This window comes from Hylobates moloch, unplaced genomic scaffold, assembly GCF_009828535.3.
Source record: "Hylobates moloch isolate HMO894 unplaced genomic scaffold, HMol_V3 SCAFFOLD_2, whole genome shotgun sequence".
In the NCBI taxonomy this organism is placed as follows: domain Eukaryota; kingdom Metazoa; phylum Chordata; class Mammalia; order Primates; family Hylobatidae; genus Hylobates; species Hylobates moloch.
Window position 1 is genome coordinate 40,962,981 of NW_026652277.1, and position 21,882 is coordinate 40,984,862.

Sequence of the window (21,882 nt, forward strand, 5' to 3'; positions counted from 1 at the left end):
ATAGTTGGTGTTCTGGAGGAAGAAGAGAATTCTAAAAGCTTGGAAAACATATTCTGGGGAAGAATTGAGGAAAGCTTCCCCAACCTTGCTAGACACCTAGACATCTAAATACAAGAAGCACAAAGAACAACTGGGAAATTCATCACAATGAGTTCTGCACCTAGGCACATTGTCATCAGGTTTTCCAAAATTGGGATGAAGGAAAGAATCTTAAGGGCTGTGAGACAGAAGCACCAAGTAACCTATAGAGGAAAACCTATCAGATTAACAGCAGATTTCTCAGAAGAAACCCTACAGGCTAGAAGGGATTGGGGCCCTATCTTCAGCCTCCTCCAACAAAACAATTATCAGCCAAGAATTTTGTATCCAGCGAAACTAAACATCATATGTGAAGGAAAGATACAGTCGTTTTCAGACAAACAAATGCTGAGAGAATTCGCCATTACCAAGCCACCACTACAAGAACTGCTAAAAGGAGCTCTAAATCTTGAAACAAATCCTGGAAACATATCAAAACAGAACCTCTTTAAAGCATAAATCACACAAGACTATAAAACAAAATTACATGTTAAAAAGCAAAAACAAAAAAAAGTACAAGGCAACAAAAAGTACAATGAATGCAACAGTACCTCACATTTCAATACTAACATTGAATGTAAATGGCCTAAATGCTCCACTTAAAAGATACAGAACTGCAGAATGGATAAGGACTCACCAACCAACTACCTGCTGTCCTCAGGAGGCTCACCTTACACATAAGGATTCAAATAAACTTAAAGTAAAGTGGTGGAAAAAGGCATTTTATGCAAATGAACACCAAAATGAGCAGGGGTTGCTATTTTTGTATCAGACAAAACAAATTTTAAAGCAACAGCAGTTAAAAAAGACAAAGAGGGGCTGGGTACAATGGCTCATGCCTGTAATGCCAGCACTTTGGGAAGCCGAGGTGGGTGGATCACCTGATATCAGTTCAAGACCAGCCTGACTAATATGGAGAAGTCCTGTCTCTACTAAAGACACAAAATTAGCCAGGCATGGTGGCGCATGCCTGTAATCCCAGCTACTCGGGGGGGCTGCGGCAGAAGAATTGCTTGAACCCAGGAGGCGGAGGTTGTGGTGAGCCGAGATTGTGCCATTGCACTCCAGGCTGGGCAGCAAGAGCAAAACTCCGTCTCAAAAAAAAAAAAAAAAAAAAGAGAGAGAGACCAAGAGGGACATTATATAATGGTAAAAGGCCTTGTTCAGTGTTCAGCAGGAAAAAATCACAACCCTAAATATATACACACCTAACATTGGAGCTCCCAAATTTATAAAACAATTACTGAAAGACTTAAGAAATGAGATAGACAGCAACACAATAATAGTGCGGGACTTCAATACTCCACTGACAGCACTAGACAGGCCATCAAGACAGAAAGTCAATAAAGAAACAATGGATTTAAACTATACCTTGGAAAAAATGGACTTAACAGGTATGTAGAGAACATTTCATCCAACAACCACAGAATACACATTCTATTCAACAGCACATGAAACTGTCTCCAAGATAGGCCATATTATAGGCCATAAAATGAGCCTCAATAAATTTAAGAAAATTGAAATTATATCAAGCACTCTCTGAGACCACAGTGGAATAAAACTGGAAAATCAGCTCCATAGGAAACCTTCAGAACCATGTAAATACATGGAAATCACATAACCTGCTCCTGAATGAGCAACAGGCCAAAAACAAAATCAAGATGGAAATTAAATTGAACTGAATGACAATAATGACAAAACCTATCAAAACCTCTGGGATACAGCAAAGGTGGTACTAAGAGGAAAGTTCATAATCCTTAGTGCTTACATCAAAAAGACCAAAAGGGTACAAACTGACATTCTAAGGTCACACCTTAAGGAACTAGAGAAATAAGAACAAGCCAAACCTAAACCCAGCAGAAGAAAGGAAATAACCAAGATCAGAGCAGAGCTAAATTAAATAGAAACAAACAAACAAACAAAAAATACAAAAGATAAGTGAAACAAAATGTTGGTTCTTTGAAAAGATAAATAAAATTGATAGACCGTTATCAAGATTAACCAAGAAAAGAAGAGAGAAAATCCAAATAACCTCACTATGAAATGAAACAGGAGATGTTACAACTGACACCACTGAAATACAAAAGATCATTCATGGCTGCTGTGAACACTTCACACACGTAACTAGAAAACCTAGAAAAGATGTATAAATTCCTGGAAAAAAAACAACCCTTCTAGCATAACTCAGGAAGAATTAGATACCCTGAACACATCAATAACAAGCAGCAAGATTGAAATGCTAATTTAAAAATTATTGGCCAGGTGCGGTGGCTCACGCCTGTAATCCCAGCACTTTGAGAGGCTGAGGCAGGCGGATCATGAGGTCAGGAGATCCAGACCATCCTGGCTAACATGGTGAAACCCCGTCTCTGTTAAAAATACAAAAAAAATTTGCTGGAGGTGGTGGCGGGCGCCTGTAGTCCCAGCTACTCAGGAGGCTGAGGCAGGAGAATCACTTGAACCTCCGGGAGGCAGAGGTTGCAGTGAGCCAAGATCTCACCACTGCACTTCAGCCTGGGCTACAGAGTGAGACTCTGCCGCAAAAAAAAAAAAAAAAAAAAATTACCAACAAAAAAATGTCCAGGATCATATGGATTAATAGCAGAATTCTACCAGATATTCAAAGAATTGGTACCAATCCATTTGACACTATTTCACAAGAGGGAGAAAGAAGGAACCCTCCCTAATTCATTTTATAAAGCCAGCATCACCCTAATACCAAAACCAGGAAAGGACATAACCAAAAAAGAAAACTCAAGACCGATACCATTGATGAACATTGATGCTAAAAGTAGAACTACCATTTGATCCAGCAACCCGACTACTGGGTATCTACCCAAAGGAAAAGAAATCATTATTCAAAAAAGATACTTGCACACGCATGTTTACAGTGGCACAATTCACAATAGCAAAATCATGGAACCAACCCACGTGCCCATCATACAATGAGTGGATAAAGAAACTGTGGTATATATGTACGATGGAATACTATGGAGTAATAAAAAGGAATGAATTAACAGCATTTTCAGTGACCAGGATGAGATTGGAGACTATAATTCGAAGTGAATTCTCTCAGCAATGGAAAACCAAACATCCTATGTTCTCACTGATATGTGGGAACTAAGCTATGAGGATGCAAAGGCATAAGAATGATACAATGGATTTGGGGACTTGGGGGGAAGAGTGGAAGAGGGGCGAGGGATAGAAGACTACAAATATGGTACAGTGTATACTGCTCAGGTGATGAGTGCACCAAAATCTCACAAATCACCACTAAAGAACTTACTCATGTAACCAAATGCTACCTGTACCCCAAATAACTTATGAAAACAAACTTAATTAATTCATTAATTTAAAAAAGAAATTGTAAAATCAGGACTAAATATTTTTTCTAATATTAGCTGGAACTCAAGAAAAAACTCACAGTGTTATTGATTTGGAGACAATGAATGAAGGTTAGTGTTGCCTGGGTAGCTGGCATGTGAGTAAAAATGTATTAGAAATGAAAGCGCTATGAGACGGTGACCCCAAATATCTGAGTACAAATTTGTATCCAAATATTTGGCTGAGGTATGAATTAGGCATACTCTACAAAGCTTTTCACCAGAGGCCTGTTGTTTCAGCTGATTGGCTGAAAGAATTCAGTGGAGATTTTGGCTGCTGCCTCCATCATGGAGAGAGTTTAGAATATGAGCCCACTGAAGTTAATTGCCTCTTACAACAAAAATTGATACTTTTCAGAGGAGGATAACAAAATCCAGCCTCTACAATATATCTTCCACAATGTCCAGTATACCACGGAGAGGCCGAGGTGGGCAGATCACGAGGTCAGGAGATCGAGACCATCCTGGCTAATGCGGTGAAACCCCGTCTCTACTAAAAATACAAAAATTAGCCAAGCGTGGTGGTGAGCGCCTGTAGTCCCAGCTACTCCTGAGGCTGAGGCAGGAGAATGGCGTGAACCCCGGAGGTGGAGCTTGCAGTAAACCAAGATTGCGCCACTGCACTCCAGCCTGGGTGACAGAGCGAGATTCCGTCTCAAAAAAAAAAAAAAGATTAGTTGTGTAAAGAAATTATAAAATGTGACTGAGAATAGAAAGAATATGCTGCTATTAGAAACAAACCTTTATATTTATTGTTATCAAAGAAATTGGAGGTTTAAATCAGATTAGGAGGCAGGAACATTACTTCAGCTAATAGAAATATGTTCAAAAACTCACACCAATAGATAAACCCAACTAATCTCATCTGTTGCCACATAATATTTGTTTTGTGGCTATAGAAACCAGACAATGTTGTTTGGTACAAATATATATTTATTTATGTAAATTGAATTAGTTACATATCACATTGCTATTTGCTACTTTGAATAAACAAAAATGTTTTAATAGTAATAATTGGAGCCATGCGTACATCTATCAAAAACTTCAAACTTTTCATTCTCACATTTTATCTCACCTCTCTCCCACCGATGGCCACATTGATTGGTTGTGTCACCATCACAATGATAAAATGTGCATCCTAGTGAAGCAGGATATTTCCCTGACCCCTTCGTTAGAATTGCAACAAGGGTGCCTTGTTTACCCAGCCTGCAGCTTTCAACTCTTCAAAGGAGGGAGCATGTAAGCAAACAAGGCGGGAACTGGAGTGTATGAATACAGGTATCAGCCAGCTGCTTTGGACCCACTGCATTCTACCCCCTCGCTGGAGGAAGTGTGCAGGTGAGCGGGTGCAGGAGCCAGGGCAAGCGCTTTTGGGCACCAGCAGGAGCAAACTCCTTTTGGGCCCCATGGAAGCGTCTAGGGGGGTGCCTGTAACCACTGAAGCCCCAGAGGTGGTGTTACAGTGCTCTTTTAGCTCTGGTGTCCACAGATGACTTAAGTGTTAACAGCTCAGTGGACCCTCTGCCTTTTCGTGTGAGGCGACTGTCTTCCGCCAGCAAGTGTAAAAGGCCAATGTGATAGCCTTTTGTATCCACAGTCGTGGCTCCTGAGCTCTTGTCCCGTGTCCAGGAGAAATGAGTTTACACTAATGAATTGAAGGATGGTAAGTGCAGGAGATTTTATTGCCAATGAAAGTGGCTCTCAGCGAGAATGGGAGCTGAAAAGAAAACGGGACAAGAAAGTAGTCTTCCCCTGAAGTCCTGCCATCTCCAGCTGGATTCTTCTCCGAAATTATGCCATCAATCTGTCCCTCTGAAGTCAAACTGCTTCTCTCTGACTTCCAGCCATAGTCTCCGACATTCAGCTGCTTCTCCTGTCTCTGCCGGCTGAGTCTGGAGTTTGTATAGTCACAGGATAGAAGGAGGGGCAGGGCCATAGGTGGTTTTGGAAAAGACAACATTTGATCAGGAAAACAGGGATGATAAGTTTTCACTTTGGGCAGTGGTCTCAGGCTTTTTGGCTTGGGGTAGGGCTATGCCAGGGACCCACCCTGTCTGACTAGAATTTCTCTGCCCCGTCTCTATTGCTGGTATGTGCCTTTTATGGCCCTATGTGATCATTTATTGGGATATATACCCAAGAGTAGACTTCTGTGTCATAAGATACGTAAATACTACATGTGAGTTGTGTTTTATAGCTCTGCAGAATGGCTGCAGCAATCCGCACTCTTACCAGCATCACGTGACCTCCTATAGTCTAGTATTTTCACCAATACTTGGCATTACCCAGCTCTCTATTTTGTGTCTAATACACAAAAGTAAAATTTCATTATAGATTAAATTGACAATTAATTTGAGTATTTATTCATCTGCATGTTAGCCTTCAGGATTTCCTTTTCCATAAATTAGCTATTCATAATATTTGCCAATTTTTCTGACAGTTGAAATTTTCTGTTTAACTTGTAGAAGCAACACAAATATTCTGTTTTAGACATTGCAAATATTATTCCCAGTTGATCATCTGCCAAATAAATTTGTCTATGCTATACTGTGCTGAATATAAAATATTTTCTTACATAATCTTCTGTAAGCTTCTAAAAAATTTGTAGACACAAAGGAATCATGAGTAGATTAACATGTACATTATCTCCAGTTGCAATTTTCTTTAAATATCACTGTCATTTTCATTTCCCATATTTTGATTTAAACTTTTTTATATTGCCTTATTATTTATTTCTGAAATTTAATTTTTGAAGTTCTTCTCCACTCCAGGTCATGAAGATATTCTAAAGTTTCTTCTACTAACTTGGGAGTTTTATCTTTCATTTTTGCCTTTAATTAATCAAAAGTCAGTTACATCTAGTTATTTCTACTCAAACTAAGAAACGTTGAAGGCAATCTATTTTGTCCTAAGTTTAATTACCAACTTTTATTGCTAGTCATGAGTCAGATACAGGTTGTCCTCCAAAAGGCTATATCAGTTCCCCTTCCTTCTAAATCTTTTGGAGTAAGCTGCCTGATGAATCAACAATTGTCCACAACATGGTCTTCTGATGGATATGAAATACATCAAAAAATCTCTATGTGGATAATGTAGTGTATATATTTTTTGATTTCCCACTTTTTTCATACTGCATATAGAGCATCTAATAGTGAATGCTTCATAATAAGGTGTAGCCACACTAAGAAACAAACAAAACAAAAAGAATGACCAAAAGGAACTAATTCTAGGATCATGGAACAATTATCTAACTTTACCCTTCCTTCAGTATAGTTCCAACTCTTTCTCTACTGTATAAATATAATTTTTGTTTGTTTGTTTGTTTTGCTTTTGCTTTTGTTTTTGAGATGGAGTCTTCCTCTGTCACCAGGCTGGAGTGCTGTGGTGCGATCTTGGCTCACTGCAACCTCTTCCTCCTGGGTTCAAGCACTTCCCCTGCTTCAGCCTCCCGAGTAGCTGGGCCTCCGTGCACATGCCACCATGCCTGGCTAATTTTTTGTATTTTAGTAGAGACAGGGTTTCACCATGTTGACCTGGATGGTCTTGATCTCCTGACCTCATGATCTGCCTGCTTTAGCCTCCTAAAGTGCTGGAATTACAGGCATGGACCACTGAACCTGGCCAAAACCATAATTTATTATATAAATGTTTACTAACTAAGGAAGAAAGTTCATATGTAACACTTTTAGGGGTTTTTCAATGTGAAAGGATTCAACCATATCCTAATTTCATTATTCCTATACTGATTTTCTATTATGTTCAAATTATATATATCTATGGTAGTAATAATATTTTGAAATGTTATCTTTAATCTCATATGTTTTGTTTCATCACATGTCAAAAATACTTTCACTTTTTAAAGTATTATTTTAAATTCTATGACAAATATTACACTTAGAATTTTCCCTTAGATGAAGATTGATGAAGTAAATGAGATGGTTTAAAGCACAGAAAATATTCAATGTGATAAAAAAAGACAATGTTTTTCTTACATAATCTTCTGTAAGCTTCTAAAAAAGGATTTGTAGAAACAAAGGAATCGTAAGTAGGTTATCATGTACATTATCTCCAGTTGCAATTTTCTTTAAATATCACTGTCATTTTCATTTCCCATATTAATTTAAAATTATATGAAAATTCTTTGATTTAGCATTATCTTTTTATGTTTTCTGTTTCTCTCAATCCTTACCCCTCTTTTCTTCTCTCCTGTTTGTAAGTTTAAAATAAAATTTTAATAGATAAAGTTTAGAGTAAGATATACTGATTCAACATCATATTATCATGATAATTCTCTGAACCATCTTGCAGGAAAATATTTTGAAATAAATACCAGTCTGTTGCAATTGAGATTTCAGTGGCAAGAACACCATAAAAAGAGTTTTTTTCCACATAGTTTTACATTCCTGGTTGAAAGCTTAAAATGGCAAAATAATAGTTTAACTCTGTTTTTTGAAAATGCAAATACAGCTTAAGGATCAATGGCTAACACACTAATACTAAGGATTCCATTTGTTATGAGACACAATTTAATGATGATGCTAATTTACCAAGGTTTCTAAACCTTATGTAGAAAGAAAATAGGAAAACAAATGGCCTTAGGTACTCTGAGAATGTACATGATCAATTTTCAGATAGTCACCCATGAAAAATGAAATGGGTTTCATTGCAGCACATACAAATACCAATGATATTTAAGAACATCATTCCTTCAAAACACACTTAAAATACATCAACAAAAATAATGGCAGAGCTGCATCTATTAATGAAGCGTAAGATATTTTTCCTGATGCCATTGAATTTCAGTGGTTCTTATTATCTGTGTAAGAAAACATTGTAACTATTCTAATTATCCCAGTTTTATCTCAAATTAATAACAATCAAAATGACTATGAATGATTTAGACTGCATGACAGAAGAAACCGTGGTGATAAAATTTTGGTGCTAATGCATTGTACAGATCAGAATTTTCTGGAGCTATGTGTAGAAAGGCCGATTAATGAGAAATAAGGATAATGCATTTGGACTTAGACGTTCATAAATCTTCTCCCTGAACAGCAGTAGGAATTTTTGGAGGGAGCATCTAAACTGTAGACAGTGCTCCAAATATAATCAGGGCTTAGAAATCTAATTATAGAATATTGCTCAAATTTCTATGTTGAATTGGATTTCTAGGGTGGAATTTAATATAGTCAAATGGTTATGGCCATGTTAAAAACAAACAAACAAAAACACCAAATCAAATGTGCTAAATGTGCTATCCACTAAGGAGAGAAATTTTGCATCTCCTAACTGTTGAAGTTACCCTTCAATATGTGTAATAGCCCTACCTCCTGTAGACCTTTGATTTCAAATTCAGACAGATCATTCATGAAAACCTTTCTTTATCATTGACTAGGATTTCTTTTATCAAAATCAGTTGGTCTTACATCTTTTTAAAGAAATGGCAAACAAATGCAAAACATGTTTTTGTTCTTTTCCTATGTGGAGTATAAACTTGTCTTGTTTTGTACAGAATACTTGAGACTGAGAAATTTATAAAATAAATTTATTTTTTACAGTTCTGGAGGCTATGTCCAGGAGCACGGTGTTGGCATCTTGTCAGGGCCTTCCTGCTGTGACATAACATGATGCAGGGAATCACATGACAAGAGGACAAGAACATGTTAGCCTAGGTCATTCTTCCTTCTCTTATAAAGCTGCCAGTCCCATGTGGGAGCCCCACCCTGATGACCTTATCTAATTCTAAATATCTCCCAAAGGCCCCACCTCCAAATATCATCAACATATGAATTTGGGGATTAAGTTTCAAACACCTAAAATTTGTGGGACACATTCAAACCATAGCATTTGCTCAATATTCTTTTCAATCTCCTTAAAATTTGAATTCTGAATCCAGTTCTACCAATTCAGAATTAAGGTATGTGAAAGAGAGAAAGGGTGAAGAATATTTATTTTACTAAATTTGGTCGAAACAGTTATGGAATAGTTCTGAAGTTAGAAGCTTCCTGAATCCACAGCTTACTACAGCAATGACATCATTTTTCTAGATCGCATGTCTGGCTGCAATGGTGATAGCCTCACTCTCCTGCATAGGTTGTTCCTAAAGTAGCAGCAGCAGCTTTCCTATATGTGGCAGTAGCAAAAGGACTGGCTTAACTTAGCTTCAAGTAAGTTCAGTCTAGAACTTGCTCCTCTAGCCCCTTTAATAATTTTATATCCTCCTATTAATACTTTCTGCATAATCTAAACCACACAGTGGTATGAAAAATGTTTGTAGCCACTCCGCTTTAGAAAAAGAAGAATCTGTGGTTGCTTCTTTGATCTGATTGGTTTGATACTAATGAAAATCAAGTTAATATTAGCAGATGGGACACAATTTTATGATATCATATCACAGACCAAGGGATCAATTACTTACAGTAACAACTGTTACTTGGTATGAAATACCTATTGAAGTCAAGGTTTTGATGGATCATGAGGCTACCAAAATAGAATAAGACTGACAATGAATATACTGACTCTGTGTTTGGAAGCTTCTTATGATTGTGCTATAGAGCCTAAAGAAAGAAAGTCATATCTTTATGTTTCAATCCTAAGAAAGAGAGTTCAAAACATCAGGGAGTTTCTATGACCACCTAAAAATAATTTCTTAAATATTTTGATGAAAACTATTTTAATATTTACAATAAAGTTGATAACAGTGTTCCAGTTTTGGCTTACTAAGAGAAGTCATAGAGATGGAATTTCAAACTCCTAAATTATCTCTTTAATATTGGTGCTAAGTATTGTATAGGATACCTTAATTTGGATTAATCAGACTGGGAATATGTATGATGAGCTTCTTAGTGTAATTTTTTACTAAAACTACACAATAATTCTTAATACAAGGATGTTCACGAATCTGAAGTCTTATTTGGAAAACAAGGAGAAGACAGTTTGGATTAGACTAGCCTTCAAATGTTTCCTGATATCAACAGATTCCAAAGTTTGATTAGTAGCTTTTTCCAAAAAAGGTTACCAGAATTTCATTACAAGTACAGCTTTATTACCAGATATCTGCAGTAAGCATATATTCGGACATAATTTTGTTTGCTTCACTTTGTTATTTATTTATTTTACATAAAATTTACCATTTTCCTCATTACTAAGGGTAAAATTTAGTGGCATTAATTACATTCACAATGTCATGCAAACGTCACCACTATCTGTCAAAATATTTCATGACTTAAAATGGAAACTTTGTGTGCATTAAGTGAAAACTCATTATGATATCCTCTTCCAAACCTCTTGCAGCATCCAATCTACTCTCTGTCTTTATGAATTTAACTAATTCTAGATATTTCATATAAGCGGAATAATATAATATCTGTCTTCTTGTGTTTGGCTGTTTTCACTCAACACAGTGTTTACTAGGTACATCTTTGTTGTAGCATATATCAGAATTTCATTCCTTTTTATTGCTTAACAATGTTGCATTTTATGTATATACTTCATTTTCTTTATCTGTTGATGGACACTAGGGTTGCTTCCACCTTGTGGCTATTGGGAGTAATCATTCTATAAATGTTCATTGTATACACTTAGGAGTAAAACTACAGGATACCTTGGTGGTTTTATGTTTAACTTTCTGGGGAGCCACCAAATTGTTTTCCACATTGACTAAATCATTTTATATTCCCTCCAGAAATTTATGAGGGTTACAATTTCTCCTCATCCTCACCAACACTAGTTTTTTTTTTTTAATATTACTGTCATCCAAATCAGTGTATTGTGATACTTCATTGTGGCTTTGATTCACTTTTCTCTAATTACTAATGATGGTGACAATCTTTTTTTGTGCTTTTTGGCCATTTATATATCTTGTTTGGGAAGTGTCTATTTAAGGACTTTGCCCGTTTTTTAATGGTGTTGCCTTTGTGTTTTGACTTATAAATGTCTTTATATATTCTAGATACTAGGCCTTTATTAGATAAGTAATTTACAAATATTTTCTTCCATTCTACAGGTTGCTTTTTTTCTTTGTAGATCATGTATTTTAATACCCAGAGATTTTTAATTTTTGTAGAATCTGTTTTTTTGTTGTTGTTTATGTATCTGGTATTATACCTAAAAATTTATTCCCAAATTCTAGGCCATGAGGGTTTACCCCCATGTCTTCTTCTTGGAGTTTTATAGATTTAGCTCTTACATATAGGCCGCTGATCCATTTTGAGTTAATTTTGTGTGGGGTGTAAATTAGGAGTCCAGCTTCATGTTTTTCATGTTAACATCCAGTTGTCTAGCTTATAGTTAACAAACTTTGTTAGATTTTGTTTTATCTAGAAATGTCTTACTTTTTCCACTCATTTGTGGAAGACAGATTTTCAAGATGTAGAATTATTTTTTGACTTCTTTTTGTTCTCTTAACATTTTAAATACATTCATTACCTTCTGGCCTTCGTGAATCTCAGGATAAATCTGCCATTAATCTTATTGCAGCTTCTTTGTATATGAGGAGTGCTTTTTTTTTTTTTTTTGAGACAGAGTCTCACTCTGTTGCCAGGCTGGAGTGCAGTGGTGTGATCTTGCCTCACTTCAATCTCTGCCTTTCAGGTTCAAGCGATTCTCTTGCTTCAGCCTCCCGAGTAGCTGGGACTATAGGCATGTGTCACCACACCCAGCTAATTTTTGTATTTTTAGTAGAGACGGGGTTTCACCATGTTGACGAGGATGGTCTCGAACTCCAGACCTCGAGATCTGCCAACCTCAGCCTCCCAAAGTGCTGGGATTACAGGCGTGAGCCACCATGCCTGGCCGAGTTGCTTCTTTCTTGCTGCTTTCAAGATTCTATTTGTCTATGTCTTTTGATAGGCTAATTATAAATGTGTCTTGGTGTAGATATCTTTGCATTTACTTTACTAGGAGTTTGTTGAGCCTCTTAGACGTGTAGATTTATTCTTTCGCCTAATAGGTAAATTTCTCATCACATTTATTTATATATTCTTTCTCACCCTTTCTCTGTTCTCCTGTTGGAGCTCCCATATGAATATTTTGATTCTTCTGGTGATGTCTAACAGGTCCATTAGGCTCCAGTCACTTTTATTTGTTTATTTCTTATTGTTCCTCAGATAAGATTCTTTCAAATGACCTATATTAAAGTTCATTAATTCATTGTTTTTCCTGTTCAAAACTGCTGCTGAATCCTTTTTTTAATGAATTATTAATTTTAGTTATTCTACTTTTTAGCCATCTAGTTCATTTTCATAATTTATATCATTTCATTTTTATTCTCATTAGGTTCCTAAATAATTACCCTGATTTTCTTTAGCTCTTTTTCCATAATTTCCTTTAACTCTTTGAGTATATTTAGTTTATTTAAAGTACCTTAGTAAACCTAATGTCTCTACTTCCTTAGGGGAAGTTTCTGTTCTTTTACCCGGTGAGTAAACTATCATTTCTGGTTTTTTTTGTCTACTTAGTAATTTTTTTTTCCTGAAGTGGCATATTGTTTGCTGTAGGCTGTAATTATTTGTTCGTTTAGTGACTTTTCTATGATATTTTTGTAAATTATGTATTATTTGCAATGTGTGTTCTCTGAAGTCTCTTTAGATTTTGTTTGACTATGTTTTGACAGATATGTCTTTGAAAAGAAGGTGCAAAAAAAAGATACAATGAGATCAAAAACATGATAAAGATTGAGAGCAAGAGCGAGAGTGAGAGTGGGATAGAAAGAAAGAAAAAAAAGAAGAAAAAAATTTCACACAATCTTTGAAGATGGGTTCTGCGTTAGGGAATTCTTTCAATGATCAGCCAGGCGTGCTTTGAGACTAGACATCAGCCAGACATAAAATTATAAAGTCTTCTCATTGTTTTTAGCTTATGTCCTATTCTGGCCATGTGCATAGCTTTCTAATACTCTAGTCCATATACGCACTTTTAAATGACAAGATAACCCCAAGAAACTCTTTACCTAGCTTTTTCTTCCAAGCTTTAAGTACTCTACTGTATGCCTCAATCACAGTCTCTTGTCACAAGTGGTTATGGGTTTTTTTTCTCAATTTTACAGTTTTAATTTTTTTTTGGAGGAATGTGCACAGTCTTTATGTCCATCGTTACTAGTTAGGCAAAACACAGACAAGTACCTTGCATGAATCCTTCAAATAGCCATCGAGCAGGTTAGAATGAAGAAATACAGCTCTTTTTAAGTAAGGTCTGCTCTTTTCTCTCTAGATCCAGAGAATAGGATTCATATTGGGAACACAGGATGCCATCTTTAAGACTATCACTGAGCTAAGGAGTATTAGAGAAAGGTCAAATAAAAACACCACAAGGCGTTCCTACATTTAAAATTTGACTGTTTTTGTTTTGATTTGATATTTATTTGCATTGCTCTAAATCTTTGAGTGCTTTCCAGAGTTTTGACAAAGTTGATTCTGACAGTTTTTTCTTGGTTACTCTATGTTTCTATGAAGAAGAATGCTTCAAGACTACTAATCTTGACATTTTATCTAACTTTATCCTTATAAGTATGTTTTTACTCATTGACCCAACTCTTATTTCACTCAGTCCTGCTGCATTAACACCCTTTCCTTAACTCACAATTATGATTTCATAAAGACTTCCCTTCGATCTTGCTACTGAATATATTGTCTAGCTATTGCCACAATAATGCTGTGCATCTAACTCTAAAACGAAGTGGTTTTAAATAATAATCATTCATTATTGCACACAAATCTGTATATTTGGGTCTTGAGATTTAGCTGATGTTTTCTATGCTCAGTTAGGTGAATTTTATTCTCACTGCAGCTAGATGGGGCATTCAGCTTCAGGCTTCACTGTCCAGGGAATCTTCACCATGTTCCTCACGGTAATGACAAAGGTGCGAGAAGGTGTATAGAAATATGTAAGATGTTGGTCAGAACTAGAACATCAGCACTTCAGCTGCGCTCTATTGGGCAAAGACACAAAGAAAGATCTAAGAAAATGAGTAAGGACTCATACTTTGATGCCTTAGTGAGAGTAATTTAAAAAGTAACATGGCCATGAATCTTGTTCATGAAGCAGTGAAGAATTAAAATTGAGGCTAAAAATGGAACCTGCCACAGTGGGTAAGAAAATACTAAAGCATGGTTCTGTAGCATTATAATCCCACTGAAGGTGATGCTGGGAAACTGAGAGGAAAGGAAATATTTCCAAAGGGCAGAATTTCAAGCAGAACATACAGTTATTCACTTTTGCTAGAAAGATAAGTGGTTAGATGTATGGAACTTTTCTGATTTCATGAGCATATGTTTATAATTAGGCTTTATAGACAAAGACCCGGAAAGAACATGACTGAAAGATGACTGAAAAGGACAAGCTGTGCTGATAGGACTCTCCAAATAGGATGAGTGTGAGAAGTTGTGTCTTGTGTGAATTCTCACCTTAGAAAAACACTTAAGATATTTGAGTAGACCTCTGTGGAAATTCTTCTTCTTCTCTCTACAGCTTCCCAGGTCACTAAATGAGCTCAGAAAAAAAGAGGACATGCTGGCAGGGGTAGAGATTTATACTTGGACTTTACAGAACCTTCTCTTCATCAAGATAGGTTACACTACTGCCAAAACTGATTGTTCAGTGTGCCAACCTACACATCAGACAAGTGCTAAGCCCCTGATGCAGCACTATGGTATAGGGGCTATTACAGCAAACAAGAAACAAAAAAAATTGATGTGTTCATAGGGAGAATTATTCAGATCATCACAGAAAGGTGAGGTTCCTCCTACACAAAGGGAGCGTGGAGGGGGAACTATTATCTCTCTACCTAATGGTAAAACCTATTAAGATGATATCAAGATAAAACAACCTAGGTCATTTAGTCAGATAAAGAACCCAGTTCAGCAAAGATTCTGAATGGGGCCAAAAAAAATGCATGGAATACGTGCAAAAAATTATCATACATGCGAATTATGGTCTCATAGTTGTTGTGAAAGCAAAGACCATATGAACTACCCATTGTTTTGTAATTTTATTATATAATTATATAATTTAACTAATTGTTTCTTTTCCCTTCCCATTTTACAGTATTATTTTATATAGGATGGGCTAGTAGTATTTAAATTTAACATTTATTTCATAGATTGCAAAAAATTGAGGATAGATTGTGACTGAAATAAATGGGGAATTAAAAACACCCAGATATATAAATGTGACAGATGAGTTGTCTCCCCTGAAGAATAGGATAAGAACATTCAGTGAATTGCTGATGTTAGTTTAGTTGGTAGTAGGCCATTGCTGTAATTGTTGTTCAGTTTGTAAGCACAAGAAGCAGAGTATGTGTGCTATGTGTGGTTGTTGAATAGCTATCAACTGTGGCAAATACTGGGAATTGGCTCATCCAACATTTATTCCTGCAATATCTCAGGAGCCGATTACAGACAGGAAAAAGTGCATACCAAAGATTTCTTTTCATCTAGAGTTTTGAATATAATGTACTGTATAGCAATAAGATGCATTTTCAAGATTTAGGTCAGGTAAAAGAAAGCTAAGAATATAGAACTTCCATTTAGCTAACACAGATTGTGGCTTGTGGCTGTGGTGGAATGGTCTGAAGCTAGCAGATTCTTGATTCATCAATTTCTGCAGTGATGGAGCAGTTTTACTGATTTTGACAGACAGAATATATCTGGGTGCTAAAAATTTTCCTAAAACCTTAGCCTAGATACTGACTTTTGACATTCCAACAATTATTTAACCACGTAACTTCCTGTATTGTCATTTCTTAGCTCAAACAGACTATAATGCATTCTTTTGTTTACAACTGACCACTTTCCAACATAGTTTCTAAATGAAAACTTAATTAATTTAATCAGAACAAAAAGGTTGAAACTCTAACAAAAAATAATCTCTTAACTAAAAATAACATTTTAAAATACTTAAAAACAATAACAAGGATAGATGTGGAAAACACTTCCATGATGTGGCTAACAATATATTTCCAATCTGCTAAGAATACAAACACTATATCCAAATAACCCAAGAAAATGTCATTCAGGTTATAACTTGCCGCATTATCAGTTGACAAAACAGTTTTTCAGGCTTTCTACACTTCTTTTCATCTTTTAAATGCCCTTATGTATGGGTTAAAGAAAATCTGTTTCCATGACAGTTAACTAATACTGTATAAAATTGCTTTCTACCCATTATGTTAGGTAAATGAAAATAAAATATATTACTGTGTTTCTTTAAATCACGAATGGAAAGAGGACAATGGAGATAATAACAATATTGCAATTTTTTGGACAAACCAGATCTGATCTCAAGTCCTGAAACTATCCCCTGAAGGATAAACAGTGGAAACTAGCAAAACAACTTGCCATTATTTCGTACAGCCTATTTTAGACATTTAATATGATTAGATTTTTAATTATCACCTTTCAGATATCACCATAAATTATAAAATAAACTGGAAAACCTTAGGTGATTGATCCACATGCATCATAATTGTCTCAAAAGCCTGATGACAAAAGATATAACATGAAGTGAACAAACGCCATCGATATCTAAAAGATGAAATGCAACAGAATGACAATTAAGGGAGAAAATGCTACATCACACACCTCCTGTAATGCCAGATTAGTCCTTTTCACTTCTTACCTCCTGCACTAAAGTATAATTTGGAAGGTAATTTGGTATCTCAGTTCTCCCAAATATGTTGTATAAGATATGAAGTAAGACTGGTTCTGACTTGCAGGATCACTGAAATGAAAAAGCAACATTCAAATACTCTGAGGTTTGTGGTCAGAAAGACAAGGTAAAAATGCATATATACTAAGGAAGAGAAGTGTGAATTTAGTGCCACTTCCCCAAATCTTACCACAACCACAAATAAATGTTTCTTATGGTAAGTATTTAATAATCAATTTATAGTTAAATTTATAATAAGGCACTCAGAAATGGATAGACTAAATAAGGTTTCTTACACTAAGCAATATAGTTAGAACCATAAGTCCGATCTACATCCAAAATTCTCAATAGAAACTTAATATACATATTACATATAGAACTTGAAAAAAAATAAAGGAATGTGAAAAAAAGCTCATAAAGGATGAGGACATCTTCAAAATTGTTATTTTTTTAATCAAAATTAGCCAAAATGATACCTTGCAAAAGATATTCAAATTAGCTAGCTTAAACCTTAACATTCTTAATATGTTTGTTAAATCTTTTATGTAATAAAGTAAATTATCATCACCTAGTTATTAAACCTAGTACTCACTAGTTATTTTTCCATTTCTAGCAACGTTATTAAGTCAAAAGGCATGAATACTATTAAAGGATTAACATTTATACACCCCTGAGTTATTTCCCTTATTTTCAGTTTTATATTATTATGCATACATTTATGTAAATTGCCTTCACTCTTTTCTAAGTCAAAGTGAAGGCTAAGTAAACTAATCATAAGGTGAAAAAATAAATAAGATATAAAATAAAATAAATTCTTAGCATATTACAAAAGACGTATGAAGTTAATCCTAATTATATGAAAATTAAGGCAATAGAGATAACTAGAAATTAGTTGTATGTAATACATACATTTATGTGTGTATAAATGTAAGAGTATAGTTGATTCTAATATTTTCATGGTGTTGTGATCACTAAATTAGCAAATACTGAAGCATTGCTCCTGGGAAAAGTACAGAGGTAGGTTCATGATGAGAGATTCTGGTCATATTTTCATCTGCTGATTAGTAGAGAGCTTTACTGATTAGTAGAGAGCTTTATTTATGTGTGCTTCTGTTTACTTAATATATATATTTTTGATTGATTAACATTGAACTCATAACCAATAGCACTATAATTCAAGCCTTATGTAACACAAGTATTTTTCCCTACAAGGCACATCACAATCTTCTTGTGCCTACAAACACTAGACAGCAACTCAACTCTATGCCTGGGGGCCACTTAAACAGTGATGAACTAACCATTAAAAGCACAAAAATATAAAAAAAATGGCACTCTATAGATCATATAAAAGACACCTGCTTACAGTATGAAAATTTAAACAAGAAGGCAGAGTATCTTCTTTTAACTTCATCTAGGAATGTGTATGTTGAGTGACTGAAATTTTTCACTGCTCTGTGCATGCTCTCGACTGACTACAAAAGTTCCACAAGTATGGATTTTGGTGTTACAAATACATTTTAGGAAGTACATATACTCTCTATATGTGTAAATACACTTGTATGTATTTATATTTGTGTATATATGCATTAAGTATATATATTATATGTGTACATGTATAAATATATGCATGTATAGATGCATGCATAAATATATATTGTATACACACATATAACAACAAAATAACCTCAAAGAAAGTGGAAGACGAAGAATATAAGAAAATAAATGAACAAACAGAAAAAATTAAATCGAGGAGATAAAAAAGCAAATTATGTGAAACACTAATAACATTGGCAAGCTTCTGTACTGTGCTAAGAAAAAGAAAGAAAGCAAACTTTAAAAGTACTAGGAATGTAATAGAAGTATCACTAATACTGGAATATAATAAATTAGAAAAAATAAAATTAAAACTGTATAAAAGTAAATTGAATACTAAAAATGAACAATTTTAGAACATATTAAGAAATATTACTTCAGAAGAAATAGGAAATATGAGAGTATCTGTAATCACAACATTTAAATAATAGTTAAAAAAATCTAGTCCTCAAAACAAAGCAGTCCTATATGACTTTTTAGGAGACCGATACTAAATAATCAAGTGTCAAAAAGTTTTTTTTTTGTTACCATTATTTCCCAAGAAAAGTGAAAGGGAAAATCCACCTTAAATGCATTATATGAGGCTAATCTTAATTTCACAATCTGAATGAGCCCTGTGAAAAAATTACGATCTATCTCAATCATAAACATAGATGCAAAAATCCTAAAGAAACTGTTCCCAAATCAAAGCCAACATATAATTATTTTGGTAATTGCAGAATAAGCATACAATAAAATTCAACAGTTTTCATGATCAGAACTCTTAAGCTGGGAATGGAAGGAAAGTATCCGAATCTGATAAAATGTATCTACATTAAAAACCTCTATAAAATTTTACACTCAATGTTGAAAAAGACAAGGATGTTTACTAACACTATGCGTATTCAGCATACTCTTGAAAGTCCTACCTAGATGGTATTGCCTAGGTTTTCTTGTAGGATTTTAATGGTTTTAGGTCTAACATATAAGTCTTTAATCCATCTTGAATTAATTTTTGTATAAGGTGTAAGGAAGGGATCCAGTTTCAGCTTTCTACATATGGCTAGCCAGTTTTCCCAGCACCATTTATTAAATAGGGAATCCTTTCCCCATTTCTTGTTTTTGTCAGGTTTCTCAAAGATCAGATAGTTGTAGCTATGCGGCGTCATTTCTGAGGGCTCTGTTCTGTTCCATTGATCTATGTCTCTGTTGTGGTAGCAGTACCATGCTGTTTTGGTTACTGTAGCCTTGTAGTATAGTTTAAAGTCAGGTAGCGTGATGCCTCCAGCTTTGTTCTTTTGGCTTAGGATTGACTTGGCGATAGGCGTGGGCAAGGACTTCATGTCTAAAACACCAAAAGCAATGGCAACAAAAGCAAAAATCGACAAATGGGATCTCATTAAACTAAAGAGCTTCTGCACAGCAAAAGAAACTATCATCAGAGTGAACAGGCAACCTACAGAATGGGAGAAAATTTTTGCAACCTACTCATCTGACAAAGGGCTAATATCCAGAATCTACAATGAACTCAAACAAATTTACAAGAAAAAAACAAACAACCCCATCAAAAAGTGGGCAAAGGACATGAACAGACACTTCTCAAAAGAAGACATTTATGCAGCCAAAAAACACATGAAGAAATGCTCATCATCACTGGCCATCAGAGAAATGCAAATCAAAACCACATTGAGATACCATCTCACACCAGTTAGAATGGCCATCATTAAAAAATCAAGAAACAATAGGTGCTGGAGAGGATGTGGAGAAATAGGAACACTTTTACACTGTTGGTGGGACTGTAAACTAGTTCAACCATTGTGGAAGTCAGTGTGGCGATTCCTCAGGGATCTCGAACTAGAAATACCATTTGACCCAGCCATCCCATTACTGGGTATATACCCAAAGGACTATAAATCATGCTGCTATAAAGACACATGCACACGTATGTTTATTGCAGCACTATTCACAATAGCAAAGAGTTGGAACCAACCCAAATGTCCAACAACGATAGACTGGATTAAGAAAATGTGGCACATATACACCATGGAATACTATGCAGCCATAAAAAATGATGAGCTCGTGTCCTTTGTAGGGACATGGATGAAACTGGAAAACATCATTCTCAGTAAACTATCGCAAGGACAAAAAACCAAACACCGCATGTTCTCACTCATAGGTGGGAATTGAACAATGAGAACTCATGGACACAGGAAGGGGAACATCACACTCCGGGGACTGTTGTGGGGTGGGGGGAGGGGGGAGGGACAGCATTAGGAGATACACCTAATGCTAAATGACGAGTTAATGGGTGCAGGAAATCAACATATAAACAGTAACAGCAAATATATATATATATATATATTTTCATTCCATATATACACATGTATACACATATATGAATGGGCTTATATATGTATTTTATATATTTCAATATGAGAATAAATATGCATATGTGAATGAGAAGAAAAACAGCTATTATTTGGATTTCACAATTATCTAAATAAATAATTGAACAGAATCTACAGAAGAATTTACAGAAATAAAAAAATCTGAAAATTTTGCTGGTATAAATTTTAAAATTGAATTTAAAAGTTTTAATTGTGATTTTTCTGTGATGGTTAATTTTATATATCAACTTAACTGGATCATGGAATGGCTAGATATCTAATTAAGCATCATTTCTGGGAGTATCTGTGAGGACAGTTCCAGGTGAGAGTGGCATTTGAATTGGTGGACTTGAGTAAAACAGATTGACCTCCCCAATGTGGGTGGGCATCATTCAATTCATTGAGGACCTCAATAGAACAAAACTATGCAGGAAGAGTAGACTTACACACTCTCTGCCTGACTGCTTTAGTTGGGACATCAATCTTCTCCTGCCTTTGATGTTCTTAATTCTTAGGTCTTTAGACTTGGACTTCAATTTATACCATCAGCCCTCTTGTTCTCAGGCTTTTGAACTATATCACTAGATTTGTTGTATCTCTGCTTGCAGATTGTTTGACTTTACAGTCTCCATAATCATATGGATTATTTCCTTATAATAAATCTCTTATTTATTATATGTTCTATTGGTTCTGTTTCTCTGATAAACCCTGACTAATATGCTTTCACAATAATACTCACTTAGCAAATATAATACAAAAATACTTGTAATTCAGTAGTTAAAATATATAGTATCCCAGAATAATTCCAGTAAAAGTAT